The sequence below is a fragment of the Hordeum vulgare genome, chromosome 5H (genome assembly GCF_904849725.1).
Source record: "Hordeum vulgare subsp. vulgare chromosome 5H, MorexV3_pseudomolecules_assembly, whole genome shotgun sequence".
Lineage (NCBI taxonomy): Eukaryota > Viridiplantae > Streptophyta > Magnoliopsida > Poales > Poaceae > Hordeum > Hordeum vulgare.
The window spans coordinates 25490403-25497384 of record NC_058522.1 but is presented as its reverse complement, the minus strand read 5'-3'; positions in this window follow the sequence as shown (position 1 = coordinate 25497384).

Genomic DNA, 6982 nt, shown 5'->3' with positions numbered 1-6982 from the left:
CGTTCCTAGAGAAAGCTAAGTTGAAAGATGATGGAAGCAACTTTGTAGACTGGGCTCGTAATCTTAAGCTAATCTTACAAGCTGGGAAGAAGGATTATGTCCTTAATGCTGCGCTAGGAGATGAACCACCCGCTACGGCTGATCAGGATGTTAAGAACGCTTGGTTAGCACGTAAGGAGGACTACTCAATAGTTCAATGTGCAGTCTTGTATGGCTTAGAACCGGGACTTCAACGTCGCTTTGAGCGTCATGGAGCATTTGAGATGTTCCAGGAGTTGGAGTTTATCTTTCAAAAGAACGCCCGGATCAAGAGGTATGAGACCTCTGATAAATTCTATGCTTGCAAGATGGAGGAAAACTCGTCTGTCAGTGAACATGTGCTCAAAATGTCTGGGTACTCAAACCGTCTAGCTGAGCTGGGGATTGAACTCCCGCAAGAAGCTATCACTGACAGAATTCTTCAATCACTGCCGCCAAGCTATAAAGGCTTTGTGTTGAACTACAACACGCAAGGGATGAACAAGTCTCCCGGCGAGTTGTTTGCGATGCTGAAAGTCGCAGAGTCTGAACTCCGTAAAGAGCATCAAGTGTTGATGGTGAGCAAGACCACTAGTTTCAAGAGAAACGGCAAAGGCAAGAAGGGCAATTCAAAGAAGAGCGCAAGCCTGTTGCCAATCCGCCGAAGAAACCCAAGGCTGGACCTAAGCCTGAAACAGAGTGCTTCTATTGCAAGGGTATGGGTCACTGGAAGCGCAATTGCCCCAAGTATCTGGCAGATAAGAAGGCGGGCAAAGAAAAATCAGGTATATTTGATATACATGTTATTGATGTGTACTTAACCGGCTCTCGTAGCAGTGCCTGGGTATTCGATACCGGTTCTGTTTCTCACATTTGCAACTCGAAGCAGGAACTGCGGAATAGACGAAGGTTGGCGAAAGACGAAGTGACGATGCGCGTAGGAAATGGTTCCAAGGTTGATGCAATCGCCGTCGGCACAGTGTCACTTCAGCTACTATCGGGATTAGTGATGAACTTAAATCGTTGTTATTTAGTGCCTGCGTTGAGCATGAACATTATCTCTGGATCTTGTTTATTGCGAGACGGTTACTCTTTTAGGTCTGAGAATAATGGTTGTTCTATTTCTATGAGTAATATCTTTTATGGTCATGCACCGAATGTGAGAGGATTGTTCATATTGAATCTTGATAGCGATACGCATATACATAACATTGAGACCAAAAGAGTTAGAGTAAACAAAGATAGCGCCATATTTTTGTGGCACTGCCGCTTGGGTCATATTGGTGTAAAGCGCATGAAGAAACTCCATGCTAATGGACTTTTGGAGTCACTTGACTTTGATTCACTTGACACGTGCGAACCATGCCTCATGGGCAAGATGACTAAGACTCCGTTCTCCGGAACAATGGAGCGTGCAAGTGACTTGTTGGAAATCATACATACCGATGTGTGTGGTCCAATGAGCGTAGAGGCACGCGGCGGATATCGTTATTTTCTCACCTTCACTGACGATTTAAGTAGATATGGTTATGTCTACTTGATGAAGCACAAGTCTGAAACATTTGAAAAGTTCAAGCAATTTCAGAGTGAAGTGGAAAATCATTGTAACAAGAAGATCAAGTTCCTACGGTCTGATCGTGGGGGTGAATATCTGAGTTTCGAGTTTGGTGCTCACTTAAGACAATGTGGAATTGTTTCGCAGTTAACACCGCCTGGAACACCACAACGTAATGGTGTGTCCGAACGTCGTAATCGTACTTTGTTAGAGATGGTGCGATCTATGATGTCTCTTACTGATTTGCCGTTATCATTTTGGGGTTATGCATTAGAAACAGCTGCATTCACTTTAAATAGGGCACCATCAAAATCCGTTGAGACGACACCATACGAACTGTGGTATGGCAAAAGGCCAAAGTTGTCGTTTCTTAAAGTTTGGGGATGCGATGCTTATGTCAAAAAGCTTCAGCCTGAAAAGCTGGAACCCAAAGCGGAAAAGTGCGTCTTCATAGGTTACCCAAAAGAGACAGTTGGGTACACCTTCTATCTCAAAACCGAGGGCAAAGTGTTTGTTGCTAAAAACGGAGCTTTTCTCGAGAAGGAGTTTCTCTCGAGAGAATTGAGTGGGAGGAAGATAGAACTTGACGAGGTTGTCGAACCTCTCATCCCTCTGGATGGTGGCGCAGGGCAAGGGGAAACCTCTGTCGTTGCGACGCCGGTTGACGAGGAAGTTAATGATGATGATCATGAAACTCCAGTTCAAGTTTCTGTTGAACCACGCAGGTCGACGAGATCACGCGCTGCTCCAGAGTGGTACGGTAATCCCGTCTTATCAATCATGTTGTTAGACAACAATGAACCTGCAAATTATGAAGAAGCAATGGTGGGCCCAGATTCCAACAAATGGCTAGAAGCCATGAAATCCGAGATAGGATCCATGTATGAGAACAAAGTGTGGACTTTGGAGATACTACCTGAGGGCCGCAAGGCTATTCAGAACAAATGGATCTTTAAGAAGAAGACGGACGCTGACGGTAATGTGACCGTTTATAAAGCTCGACTTGTGGCAAAGGGTTTTTCACAAGTTCCAGGAGTTGACTACGATGAGACTTTCTCACCCGTAGCGATGCTTAAGTCCGTCAGAATCATGTTAGCAATAGCTGCATTTTTCGATTATGAAATCTGGCAGATGGATGTCAAAACGGCGTTCCTTAACGGTTTCCTTAAGGAAGAGTTGTATATGATGCAACCCGAAGGTTTTGTCGATCCTAAAAATGCTGACAAGGTGTGCAAGCTCCAGCGATCCATTTATGGACTGTTGCAAGCATCTCGGAGTTGGAACAAACGCTTTGATGAGGTGATCAAAGCATTTGGGTTTATACAAGTGGTTGGAGAATCCTGTATTTACAAGAAAGTGAGTGGGAGCTCTGTGGCGTTTCTAATATTATATGTGGATGACATATTACTGATTGGAAACAACGTAGAGCTTTTGGAGAGCATAAAAGGTTACTTGAATAAAAGTTTCTCTATGAAGGACCTAGGAGAAGCTGCTTACATTCTAGGCATTAAGATCTATAGGGATAGATCAAAACGCCTGATAGGACTTTCACAAAGCACATACCTTGATAAAGTTTTGAAGAGGTTCAAAATGGAACAGTCCAAGAAAGGGTTCTTGCCAGTTTTACAAGGTACGAGATTGAGTAAGACTCAGTGCCCAGCAACTGATGAAAATAGAGAGCATATGCGCTCCGTCCCCTATGCTTCAGCCATAGGTTCCATCATGTATGCGATGTTGTGCACTAGACCGGATGTTAGCCTGGCCATAAGTATGGCAGGTAGGTTCCAGAGTAATCTAGGAGTGGATCACTGGACAGCGGTCAAGAATATCCTGAAGTACCTGAAAAGGACTAAGGAGATGCTTCTCGTGTATGGAGGTGACGAAGAGCTCGCCGTAAAAGGTTACGTCGATGCAAGCTTTGACACAGATCCGGACGACTCTAAGTCGCAAACCGGATACGTATTTATTCTTAATGGGGGTGCAGTAAGCTGGTGCAGTTCCAAGCAAAGCGTCGTAGCAGATTCTACATGTGAAGCGGAGTACATGGCTGCCTCGGAGGCGGCTAAGGAGGGTGTCTGGATGAAGCAGTTCATGACGGATCTTGGAGTGGTGCCAACTGCACTGGATCCAATAACCTTGTTCTGTGACAACACGGGTGCCATTGCCTTAGCAAAGGAACCACGGTTTCACAAGAAGACCAGACACATCAAACGACGCTTCAACCTCATCCGCGACTACGTCGAGGAAGAGGACGTAAATATATGCAAAGTGCACACGGATCTGAATGTAGCAGACCCGCTGACTAAACCTCTTCCACGGCCAAAACATGATCGACACCAGAACTGTATGGGTGTTAGATTTATTACAATGTAATTCACATGGTGATGTGAGGGCTGGATTATTGACTCTAGTTCAAGTGGGAGACTGTTGGAATTATGCCCTAGAGGCAATAATAAATATGGTTATTATTATAATTCCTGTATCAAGATAATAGTTTATTATCCATGCTATAATTGTATTGAATGAAGACTCATTTACATGTGTGGATACATAGACAAAACACCGTCCCTAGCATGCCTCTAGTTGGCTATTCAGTTGGTCAATGATAGTCAGTGTCTTCTGATTATGAACAAGGTGTTGTTGCTTGATAACTGGATCACGTCATTGGGAGAATCACGTGATGGACTAGACCCAAACTAATTGACGTAGCATGTTGATCGTGTCATTTTGTTGCTACTGTTTTCTGCGTGTCAAGTATTTATTCCTATGACCATGAGATCATATGACTCACTGACACCGGAGGAATGCTTTGTGTGTATCAAACGTCGCAACGTAACTGGGTGACTATAAAGATGCTCTACAGGTATCTCCGAAGGTGTTAGTTGAGTTAGTATGGATCAAGACTGGGATTTGTCACTCCGTGTGACGGAGAGGTATCTCGGGGCCCACTCGGTAATACAACATCACACACAAGCCTTGCAAGCAATGTAACTTAGTGTAAGTTGCGGGATCTTGTATTACGGAACGAGTAAAGAGACTTGCCGGTAAACGAGATTGAAATAGGTATGCGGATACTGACGATCGAATCTCGAGCAAGTAACATACCGAAGGACAAAGGGAATGACATACGGGATTATACGAATCCTTGGCACTGAGGTTCAAACGATAAGATCTTCGTAGAATATGTAGGATCCAATATGGGCATCCAGGCCCCGCTATTGGATATTGACCGAGGAGTCTCTCGGGTCATGTCTACATAGTTCTCGAACCCGCAGGGTCTGCACACTTAAGGTTCGACGTTGTTTTATGCGTATTTGAGTTATATGGTTGGTTACCGAATGTTGTTCGGAGTCCCGGATGAGATCTCGGATGTCACGAGGGTTTCCGGAATGGTCCGGAAACGAAGATTGATATATAGGATGACCTCATTTGATTACCGAAAGCTTTTTGGAGTTACCGGGAATGTACCGGGAATGACGAATGGGTTCCGGGAGTTCACCGGGGGGGGGGCAACCCACGCGGGGAAGCCCATAGGCCTTGGGGGGGGGGACACCAGCCCTTAGTGGGCTGGTGGGACAGCCCACAAGTGCCCTATGCGCCAAGGAGAAGAAAATCAAGAGAGAAAGAAAAAAAAGGAGGAGGTGGGAAGGAAGGGGGACTCCCTCCCACCAAACCTAGTCCAACTCAGTTTGGGGGGGGGGGAGAGTCCTCCCCCTTGGCTCGGCCGACCCCCTTGAGGGTCCTTGGACCCCAAGGCAAGGCCCCCTCCCTCCCACCTATATATACGGAGGTTTTAGGGCTGATTTGAGACGACTTTTCCACGGCAGCCCGACCACATACCTCCACGGTTTTTTCTCTAGATCGCGTTTCTGCGGAGCTCGGGTGGAGCCCTGCTGAGACAAGGTCATCACCAACCTCCGGAGCGCCGTCACGCTGCCGGAGAACTCTTCTACCTCTCCGTCTCTCTTGCTGGATCAAGAAGGCCGAGATCATCGTCGAGCTGTACGTGTGCTGAACGCGGAGGTGCCGTCCGTTCGGTACTAGATCGTGGGACTGATCGCGGGATTGTTCGCGGGGCGGATCGAGGGACGTGAGGACGTTCCACTACATCAACCGCGTTCTCTAACGCTTCTGCTGTACGGTCTACAAGGGTACGTAGATCACTCATCCCCTCTCGTAGATGGACATCACCATGATAGGTCTTCGTGCGCGTAGGAATTTTTTTGTTTTCCATGCGACGTTCCCCAATAGGTGTCACCATCGGTACCCGATAGTATCTCTGTAGCCTCGTACAACTAAGGGGGGTGTATGTGCTATGTCAGGGCTGGCTCGTCGATCAGGGATCGAGATTTGAAAACAAGCGGGGCAACTGGACTACGGGGTCAGAGGGGATGACTGCTCCACCTATACTAGGCAGATTTAAAGCACAGGACTGAAAGTAGCAGTTCATCAAAAATAGGCTATGCATCAGATATAGGAGCTAACTACAACAGTAGCAAAATACTGATGCAAGCAGTAGGAAGAAAGATATAGGCGATATAGGAATGATCAAGGGGAGTTTGCTTGCCTTGCTGCTCTGCGGCAAAGGACTGATCGGCAAGGTCGTAGATGTACCCGGTAGCAGCGTCAGTCTCGGGGTCTACCGGTAAGAAGAGGGGGAAGAAACAATAAATAATAGCAACGGTTCAACACAAAGCATGACATGGCAAGATGCAGGCTAGACATGAGCTAACGCAGCAACATTCGTCATAGACGGGTCGGGAGAATATCTGACGATATTTTCCGGGTCTCGGGCTACTACCGGTCATACTGGAAACGATGGAAATGTTCCATGTTTGCTATACTAGGGACGCGTGACACACGAATGGACCGTGTATCCGGGTTCGTCTCGTTCTGCTAATCAACTTTCATGTTGAAAATATTTTAATCTGACTTACGGATTATTTTATATTAATTTTCAAAGTTTTCTTAATTATTTAAGAATTAAAAACAGATTTAATTATTTTAATAAAATCCTATTATGACATCATCGCGATGTCATGCTAACATCAGCAGTTGACTGGTCAACTGACCAGTGGGTCCCAAACGTCATAGACTCAAGTTTTAATTAAGATTAAATATTAATTAATCCATTTAATTAAATGAGGGACCCGCGTGGCATACTTTAATTAATCTAATTGCTTAATTAACCATTTAATTAATTAACTAATTAATTAAATAATATATTTATTCATTTAATAAAGATATATTTTATTTTTATAATTTAATTTTTATTTTATTTTTTTAATTATCGCGTGGGGCCTCCCTGTCATAGAGAGCGGGTGCGTTGGCCCCACCGGTAAGTGACTTTAGGCCATATACTCATATTTTTCACAGATACATAATCATGCAATTATCGTATTCCTTCAA